The sequence below is a fragment of the Diabrotica virgifera genome, chromosome 9 (assembly GCF_917563875.1).
Source record: "Diabrotica virgifera virgifera chromosome 9, PGI_DIABVI_V3a".
Taxonomy (NCBI): domain Eukaryota; kingdom Metazoa; phylum Arthropoda; class Insecta; order Coleoptera; family Chrysomelidae; genus Diabrotica; species Diabrotica virgifera.
This window is the reverse complement of record NC_065451.1, coordinates 74,501,970-74,511,208: the sequence shown is the minus strand read 5'-3', so window position 1 is coordinate 74,511,208 and position 9,239 is coordinate 74,501,970. Positions and strand designations below refer to the sequence as shown.

At 32.6% G+C, this 9,239-nt stretch overlaps 1 non-coding gene across 1 annotated transcript; it reads left to right on the top strand.

Moving 5' to 3' along the window:
• The first annotated feature begins 204 nt into the window (after positions 1 to 204).
• LOC126892984 (U6 spliceosomal RNA) lies at positions 205 to 311 on the top strand. Its single transcript, XR_007701076.1, has one exon. It is a non-coding gene; the product is annotated as a U6 spliceosomal RNA (small nuclear RNA).
• The last annotated feature ends 8,928 nt before the right edge of the window (positions 312 to 9,239 follow it).

Sequence of the window (9,239 nt, the reverse complement as noted above, 5' to 3'; positions counted from 1 at the left end):
GCCAAAATGAAATTTTCAAAATGTCTCCCGGGCCGGATGATTATACCCAGTATGCACGCTACGCACAAGCTAATGTTTTTGGTAATATTTTTTTGCACAAGAAATCTTTTTGACAAAAATACTATAAGTATCATTTTAAAACAAATGGACAAGTAGGTACATTTGACTGTTAATAATAAATAATAGTAATAATAAATTGTCTTTGTACTCGCTTCGGCGGTACATATACTAAAATTGGAACGATACAGAGAAGATTAGCATGGCCCCTGCGCAAGGATGACACGCAAAATCGTGAAGCGTTCCACATTTTTAGATGATATAGTTATTTATCAAGAAAACATTAAAATAGAAAATGCAGTCAAATCCATTGAAGAAGGAGACAAACATATTAAAATATGGAGTGAATTACATGGACTAAATATATCTGATTCCAAAACCAAATTATGTATTTTTACAAGAAAACGAAAAGAAATACCCAATCACATCTTAATAAACAATATATCCTATCCTGTACAAAGTTATGTTAAATATTTGGGTATTACTCTGGATAGACAGCTTCTCTGGAAAGAACATATAGACAATATAGTTAAAAAAACAGAAAAAGGAATAAACCTTCTTCGATTCGTATCACACTTACGTTGGGGAGCACATCCAAATATTTCTTTGTTGTTATTTAAAAATAATATAAGAGCTATATTCGACTACGGATCAATATTATACAGTGACGCATCACAGTGTCATTTAAATAAAATAGACAAAATCATTAATAAATCCCTTAGATTGTGTATAGGAGCCCTAAGAAGTACACCGATAAATAATCTACAAGTTGAATGCTGTGAAATGCCGATGGATATAAGACGAAAAAAACTTGGCATCAACCTTTTAGTTAGATTGTATGAAAAAAAGGCAAGTTTAATTTCCAAAATACATCAACTGTTTTTAGCAGACTTGACAGAAAAATATTGGATAAAAAAGAAAACTCTAAATATGGTAGATTTATATTCAAAAATGACAATATATGATAAACAACTTTATAAATATGACATAAACCCAAATTATAATATTGACTTTAATAGTATGGAACAAGTTCAGGTATACTTTTTAAGGGACTATAGCAAGTTGCCTATATCTTTAAGAAAATTAGTGTTTATCTCCGACAGTTCACAAATGTTCAAAGATTATTGTATGCTATATACAGATGCATCAAAAAATATTGAAGGTGTGGGATGTGCCTATTGGGATAGCAGTAATAAAATTAGTAAAATGTTTAAACTAAATTCTATTATGAGTATATACACAGCTGAATTAATAGCGATAATGGAAGCACTAAAATATTTATCTAATATAAATCATTCAAAGTTTATAATTTTTAGTGACAGTAAAAGTTCTCTTAGTAAAATTAGTGCTATAAATCCTAAATCAAAAGTGAACTACATTGAATTATATATCATAAATAAAATTAAAGAACTTCAGCAACAAGGAAAGTCTGTTAAGCTGGCATGGGTTAAAAGCCACTGTGGAATAACTGGAAATGAAATGGTAGATGAATTGGCTAAAAACGCGGTGACACAAGGAGTATTAACCCATTATCTTTGTACGCCAAAAGATATTGAATCAAATTTATTCAAAGAGATTAAGAAAGAATGGAAAGAAAGGTATATTGATGAAAACGTAAATACAGGAAACCACTACAGATCAATCAGAAACTATATAACGGATAAACCTTGGTTTTCTAAAATGGAGTCGACAAAAGATATGATAAGAACCATATGCAGAATGAGATTTGACCACTGTCTTACTCCATCATATTTATTTAAAATTAATATAGCTGATAGTCCACAATGTATTTGTGGACAGTTGGGCAATCTACAACACAAAATTTTGACCTGTTCTCTTATCTCTAATAAAGTTAATATGTTTTTAAATTCACTGTATTCTTTGACTGATGTCCACCATCCCATTAATTTAAATTATTTATTAACATTAGAAAATAATGAGTTGGTATACCGACTATTGTATAAACATATTTTAGATATTAAGCTTAAATTGTAATTGTAAAATATAGAGTAAGTATTTCTTGTAAATTGTTATATGTTAAAAGAAAAAGAAAAGAAAAGAAAAGAAAAAAAAAAGAAAGGAAATATAAAAAAAAATAATAAAATAAAAATAAAAAAAAATAAAAAAAAAATAAAAAAAAAATAAAAAAATAAAAAAAAATAATAAAAAAAAGAAAGAAAAAATATAAAAAAGATATATAAAAAAAAAATAGAAAAAAAAAATATAATATTTAAAAAAAATAAAAAAAAAAAATATGTAGATAAAAATGAATGACGAACTTGGACAGTCCATAGTAAAATAGCTTTCGAATGAAGTAGAGGGCTAAAGAAGAATGTTGCAGTTTTTGCTGTGGAACTCTGAGAACATCATTTGGAAAAAAATTAATAAAAATATATATATATATATATATATATATATATATATATATATATATATATATAAAAAATTATTAAAAAAAAAATACAAAAATAATTATTTATTAGTAGAATTGTTTGTTATATTAGTATTAGTTTTAGGATAAGATACGAAAAAATGACTAATAAAATAAAAAATAGTAAAATTGGCGAATGGATTTAGTGTCCGCAGTCATATAAACCCAAACAAACAACAACAAAATTGTCTTACTTGGGTATATATGCGAACAATTTATGCCCAGTAAAATTACAAAATTATAGATATGGTCCGTCATATTAAGCCATAACCAGGATCCAGCTAAAAAATGAAATTCAGAAATTCGATCAAGAATAGAGTAATTGAAGATGAAGAAATTTCTGAGTAACCAAAGATTCAATCTGCAAATCTGATATCGGATGGTAAAATATTATGTCAAGTCAACCATCATAGACGAAATTTAAAGGAGACAACTGATCTTGTATGGTCATGTAGAAAAAATGGGCGATGACAGGCTGCCAAAACAAATTTTAAAATGGACGCCAAGGGAAAGAAGGAAGAGAGGAAGGCCGAAACAATCCTCACTAGGCGGCATTCAGGAGGCAATCTCGGATAGGAACCTTCACCCTGGCGAATGCAACAACCGACGAAGCTGGAAACCGGAAAGCGGAGAACCGGGATTGTTCTTCTTCTTCTTGCAGTACCATCTTCTATCGGAGGTTGGCTACCATCACAGCAATCCTAACTTTGTCGGCTGCAGCTCTGAACAATTGTATTGAACTGCACCCGTAACACTCCCTTAAATTTCGCAACCAGGAAATCCTCCTACGTCCCACGTTTATCTTTCCCAAGATTTTTCTTTGGATTATGAGCTTTAGCGGGGAGTACTTTTCCCCTCTCATTATAATAATAATAATAATAATAATGACTTTATTGCTTTTTTTTTCAAAAAAAAAATACAAACTAGACAAACAGTAATAATTATAATAAAGCAAAAGGCGACGTTCGCTCTTAGATGATGTTCCTAGAAACACCAGCTAAGAAGCGCTCTTCCACGTAACCGCATGTGGAAGATGTGGCCTAGATATTCCACTTTTCTCGTTTGTATGGTTTTTATGACTTCGCATTCCTTCCTCATCTTCAGCAAAACATTGGATTGTTAATGCTGACTTAATGAAAAATCTGGAAACTTTTGAGATGTGGCTTTTCACGAGAATTTTGAAAATACCGTGGACCGATCATATTACGAACGAAATGGTGTTACACAGAATGGGGAAGGACTAGAGAACTTTTGATCTTCAATAAAAGGAGAAAGACAGCAAGAAGAAGGATAACAGACTTAGAAATGATAAGTACGTTGTTGTTGCAGCAGCTGATTATGAAGGGTAAAATCGAAGGAAAAGGGGTCCTGGTAGATGACAAATGCCGTGGCCGAAAAATATTCGCGCCTGGACCGGGTTAAACACAGACAATTTTAAGAAAAGCAGAAGATACAGATTCATTATTTATATGAACACTACGAACACTAATACCTACTGTTGATTTCAACAAAATCGCATAAAAGAGATTACGAGCGTAGGCGCAAAATTTCGGACCAATGCTTTTTAAATAAATGCATTCATTTTTTTTTAATCCTGAGAAAAATAATAAATATTTTTGAAAAATTTAAACTCAGAATAAAAGATTACATTATTACCGAGTGCCGAAAGTCCCTTAGAATAAACAAAAAGTTTCTTTTGAATGAGATATGTCAAATTAAAAATCGCACTAAATTTTCTCTTTTTTTCACCCCTGTGACTCATTAAAATAAACATTATAGAAGTTTTCAGGGACTTTTCGGTCCTGTGTAATAATGTAATACTTCATTCTGCGTTTAAATTTTTCATAAATACTTATTAGTTTTCTCAGGATTCGAAAAAAATAAATGCATTTAGAAAGCATTTGCCCGAAATTTTGCGCATACGCTCTTAAATAAATTGCTTGCGAAATTTCTCAACGGGCCAGATAAAGTAAGGAAAAGGGCCGGATCGGGCCCGCGGGCCGGCTTTTGCCCTCCCCTGATATAGAGTATAGAGACTGATCCAAATTGGATGGTCCGAATTGTAGCGGGTGTCCCAATAAGAATGGCCATATCTCAGGAACCGTTTATAGTACAGCTTTGAGAAAAAAATATTTATAACAAAAGTTGCCTCGGGAAAAGCCTGGAAATTATTTTTATAATTGTAGATCCACCGCTAGAGGGCGTAATTGAATATCAAAAATTAAAAAATCAAAATTTTACAAAATTTACCTAATGAAAGGGTACCGGAAATCCAATCATCGTATTCTTCATAAAATTCTGCGCATATTTGATTTGACAAGTTTAAGTCTACCTTTGCAAATAAGAGGTGAGGGTGGATGGGAACCTTCTTATGAAAAAATGGCTGTAAGTCCGGTTCTGCTAAATCAAATTGTGCATACTTGGTCTTGTTGAAAACAGCTCTTTTTGTTAAGGTAAGTGTCGTATATTCGAAATAGCCTAATAGGTAATATGCAAGCTAGGAGGTGTTATTTAATTATTTTTATAAATCTAGTTTTATTTGGAAAATATTAAATACAAGTATGCATTTTTAATCCTGTATTACAAAATTAGACCAAATTAGCAATATGATACCGAAAACCGCATGTCGTTTTTCTATCTCGAGATATCTTAAGAAATGTGTAAATTTTAAACATAACTCTTACTTTCACCGGTAAACGAGGTAAAGGAAAAGTAGTGTGCTATGGAGAAAACAAATAAACATTTTCCAGATGTAAACGTATATAATTAATTAAAACAACAATAGGACAAACAGCACTATCAAATATAACAAAAAAATAAAAGCAACTACATCCTTACTTAGTGACGACCCAAATTCTGTTCAATCTACTCTTGAAAGAGCAAATGCTTGCATCGAAAATGATGGGCAACAATTTGAACATTTAGGTCGTCGCTAAGTAAGTAGTTGCTTTTATTTCTTTGTTATATTTTATAGTATTGTTTGCATTATTGTTGTTTTAATTAATTATATATGTTTACATCTGGAAAATGTTTCTTTGTTTTTTCCATAGCACCCTACTTTTCCTTCACTTCGTTTACTGGTGACATTAACAGTTGTTTAAAATTTACACGTTTCTTAAGATATCTCGAGATAGAAAAAAGGTATCGACTTCGGTATTATGTTGCTAATTTGGTCTAATTATTTAATACACGATTAAAAATGCATACGTGTATTTAATATTCTCCAAAGAAAACTAGATTTCCGAAAATAATTAAATAACGCCTACTAGCTGGCATATTACTTATTAGGCTATTTCGAAAATAAGACTCTTACATTGACGAGAAAGAGCTGTTTTCAACAAAACCAAGCATGCAAAATTCGATTTAGCAGAACCGGACTTACAGCCATTTTTTCATAAGAAGGTTCCCACCCACCCCCACCTCTTATTTGCAAAGGTAGACTTAAACTTGTGAAATCAAATATGCGCAGAATTTTATAAAGAATACGATGATTGGATTTCCAGTGCCCTTTCATTAGGTAATTAATTATTTATATGGGAAATAAGCCACAATTAAAATGAAAAAAATAATTTTATTAACGTTTCGACGCCCAAATCGGGTGCCGTTGTCAAAATACAAAATATTACTAAAATAAACTAAAGTGTTGTTGCTAAGCAAAAAAATTCTTCTAATAATTTATTTAATCTCACTCATTTATATTGGCAATTCAGACATATATTATACATTTTAAAGTAGAAGACTTTAAAATGATATTGCCAATATTTATGAGTTGCGTTCCTGGGACGACTTACTGAAAGATAGTTCATTCGATTACATGAAATTAACCCCAACTCAAGAATATCCGTCATAAAAAATTATAGCATGTGATATGTCTTTAAAAAGACAACCAAATGCAACGACAGTAAAATTCTCGCGTTAGAGACTTCATAGTAAATCACAAGGGAAAACCAGGAAAAACCCTGTGATACTATAAAATTCATTAGGTAAATTTTGTAAAATTTTATTTCTTAATTTTTGATATTCAATTACGCCCTCTAGGGGTCGACCTACAATTATGAAAATAATTTCCAGGCTTTTCCCGAAGCAACTTTTGTTATAAATATTTTTTCTCAAAACTCTACTATAAACGGTTCCTGAGATATGGCCGAGAGCCATTCTTATTGGGACACCCGGTACAAAAACGAAGATACGCCTATATTGTAATATGGAGATTTTAAATATGTGATGATTGTAATCTTGTCAGATTTGCCATTTTTCTATCATTAGTCACTTTGGTTCCTTCAAGTTTTAAGTCATTTACTCGTAGCTCAAATTAACTCTCGTCAAATAACGGTCACGCTGCTACTGCCTTTTTAGGCGCCCAGCTAGCAAACCACTTATTGAAAATTTTTCTGAAGGTAATACATGGTCGTATCTACAATAAAAGCGAGAAATACCTGGACGACACATAGTTTGGTTTCCGTAACGGGTTTGGAACGAGAGTGGCACTGTTTGGAATGAACGTACTTGCTCAAAGATGTCGAGATATATCTGTAGACATATACTGTTGTTTTATTGACTTCCAAAAGGCATTTGATCGTGTTAAGCACTCTATATTGATCAAAGCTCTAAAAGACATTGGCTTGGACGGCAGAGATGTTCGAATAATTGCAAATTTATATTGGTATCGAACAACATCAGTTTTAGTAGATGGTGTGGAATCACAGGCTCTTAATATTAAAAGAGGAGTACAGCAGGGATGCCTCTTGTCACCCCTGCTTTTCAACATTTACTCCGAAAGAATTTTCAGAAAAGCACTTTTTGAAAAACCAGAAGGAATACTTGTGAACGGTGAAGTCATCAATAATTTTTCGATATGCGGACGATACAGTACTCCTAGCTTCTAGTTAAGAAGATCTCCAAACACTACTTGATAGTGTCGTTGAGAGTTGTAGGGAGGCAGGTCTAGATCTGAACATACGGAAAACCAAAATAGTCGTAATAAGTAAACAACAGCATATAAAACCGTCTATATATGTAAATAATAGCAAACTTGAGCAAGTTGATAAAATCGTTTACCTTGGACAGCAATTAAATTGTAACGCAGAAAGTCACGGCAAAATTAGATCTAGGATAGAGCAGGCTAGAGCCGCTTTTAGAAGGATATCCAAGGTGTTATGTAACAGAGACCTAAAATTGGCATTGAGGATCCGCCTACTTCGCTGCTATGTTTATCGGTCTTACTTTATGGTGTCGAGTCCTGGACTGTAAATAAAATCGATCTAAATCGCCTTGAGGCTTTCAAAATGTGGTGCTATAGAATAATTTTAAAAGCTTCCTGGGTGGAGAAGATTCGAAACTCCACAATACTAGAACGTCTCAGCAAGACTACTGACATCATAAAAATCGGACATGTAATGAGAGGTCCCAAATATAGGTTGCTACAAAATATCATGCAAGGAAAAATAGCAGGCAAACGCAGTCCAGGACGAAGAAGAACCTCATGGTTGATTGCGAGATTGGTATGGTGTTGATACAAGCATGCTATTTAGGGTGGCAGTGAATAAAATTAAGATAGCTATGATGGTAACCAACGTTCTGAAAGGACATGGTACATGAAGAAGAAGAAGCTAGCAAAGTCGCAGTGGCCATGATGATTTCCAATCTCCGCTAGAAGTGGCATGTGAAGAAGAAGAAATAACGGTCGAATCCATTAATCATACTATAATTATTAGTATAAAGCGGCGTTTAGACGCCGCGATAAATGCGAGCAATTTGTTGTAACGATAAATTGCTACGGTTTATTGATTTTTTAAAGCTTGTTTAGACGCTGTGATATATTGTCGCGATTGATTATAAACTGAAACAACTCGATCATTACAATAAATTGATGCAATCCGTGCAATCCAACTATAATTCCGATAAATCGCTGCAATGTATCGTTTTCAAACAACGATAAATTGAAACAACTCAATCGATATAGATAAATCCGAGCAATTTATCGATATCGATCGAGTTGTTTCATTTATCGTTGTGTGTAAACGGTACATCGCAACGATTTACCGGAATTGGAATGGGATTGGATTGAGATTGGTTCGGGATTGCATCAATTTATTGTAAGGATCGAGTTGTTTCAGTTTATAATTAATCGCGACAATATATCGCAGCGTCTAAACAAGCTTTTAAAAAAATTAATAAATTGTAGCAATTTATAGTCAAAATAAATTGCTCGTATTTATCCAGGCGTCTAAACGCCACTGAAGCCGTGAAATAAGGTGACTATCTCACCGACACTATTTAACCTGATATTGGAAGTAATAATCAGGAGGACAAACTTTGCAAACAAAAATATTAATACATATCAACTTCAACTAGTAGCTTATGCAGATGATCTAGTCATCATAGCGAAGAAAACGACGACACTTACAAAACAGTTGAAAAATTAGATAAGGAAGCGAAGAGAATAGGGCTAGAGATAAACCAGCATCAAACAAACTACATGACGATAGGGAAAGACGACACAATAACTCAGGAATAGCTAATACATAACATAGAACCATCAATTTAAAACTGCATCCACCTTTAGCTACTTGGGAGCATCAATAAGGAAAACCGGAAAAGAGAGAATCGAGGAAAGAATTCTGAAAGGAAAAAAGCATATGGGATGAACAGAAATGTGCTGAGAAGCAATACTCTAAGTAAGAGAACAAAGATGAACCTATAATATAAGACCTTACTAAGACCTGTTGTTACATGTGGATGAAAACAACGA